Below are 1,223 nucleotides of genomic sequence, written 5' to 3'. Positions count from 1 at the left end.
AACTTCCTTCCCGGAGCCACTGGCCCGACAGATCCCATCATCTGATCGGGATATGAATGTCATAAGCATTCATTCTCCCGAGGGGAGAAATTCATTGGATTTTAATGACCCGAGGACCTTTCGCTGACCTCAGGGTAAATATTTTTAGCTCTAAGAATAGCTAAATCATCAGTTTGTTGTGTAACACTATCATAACATGAAGTGTAATGAACATTTCAGCGAGTACTCCAGCCGTCCGGCTGTCGGTCCACATGATGATTATTCTTCAAAACATGCGATTACAAATTATGTGTGATTCCTCCTGGGTGTCCATCATGCTGATGCAGCCAGAACGTATGCAGTACCAGAGTAAAGACACCGATCTGGAGTCCATCACCTCGTCCATCCCTCCCCCTACATGCTGCGCCCAAAATAGATGGATTTTGTGCAGGGAGGAGTTGACAACCGTTCTATTTTAAACCCCACACTGTCGGAGTCAGTGTAATGTGAGCCTGCTTGGCTCTGTCTGCGGGACCAACTCAGTATCCCACCCCCTCGGTCAATTCTCACCTCCACATGCATGAAGAAAAAGGTCGGTGACAGGAGCCTCCCAAACACATCCTCCATCCAACTTATTAAAAACTCAACTAAAGTCAATAAATACATGCATCCCACTTTTCCAGTTGCCGTTCTGAGGCCAGTAATGCTCCATTAAATACAGTTTTGTACACAAACTGCAGAAAACATTCAATGTAACTTCGAACTTTGAGCCAAACAAAAACAAAACTGCTGCCAGATATGAGGTGTACTTTTTATCTATGAACTTTGTAGGTTCAGGTGTGCATTTGTTTTTTCTCAGTTAGCATTAAGTTTTGTAAAGTTGTTACCAACTCTGTTTGATTGTAAAAAGCAGTCCTGGTTCAATGATACATAATGAAAAGAGGACTTTTACTTTGACATCGTTCACTTCCTGTAGTTGATGTTAAATCTCAAAAGAATCCAGGAGCTAATGAATGTCAATATAATGTATAACATCACTAGCTGCGGGAAGGACATGCAGCAATTAAATGTTCTAATGAGAAGCCAAGTCAGTCAGGTCACTGGTAACAGGATCACGAGGACAGGGTGGTGAACAGGTCTAGACCTGGATTCTCATGTGGTCCCTAAGTTAAATAAAATAGAAGATGTGCAATCATCTAATGAACAGATGGTTGACCAACCAACACATCCCAACACATTTACCA

The sequence above is a fragment of the Embiotoca jacksoni genome, unplaced genomic scaffold, assembly GCF_022577435.1.
Source record: "Embiotoca jacksoni isolate LCO1_2020_lvr unplaced genomic scaffold, fEmbJac1.0.p SCAF_76, whole genome shotgun sequence".
NCBI classification, from domain to species: Eukaryota; Metazoa; Chordata; class Actinopteri; family Embiotocidae; genus Embiotoca; species Embiotoca jacksoni.
Note: the sequence above shows the minus strand (reverse complement) of the source record.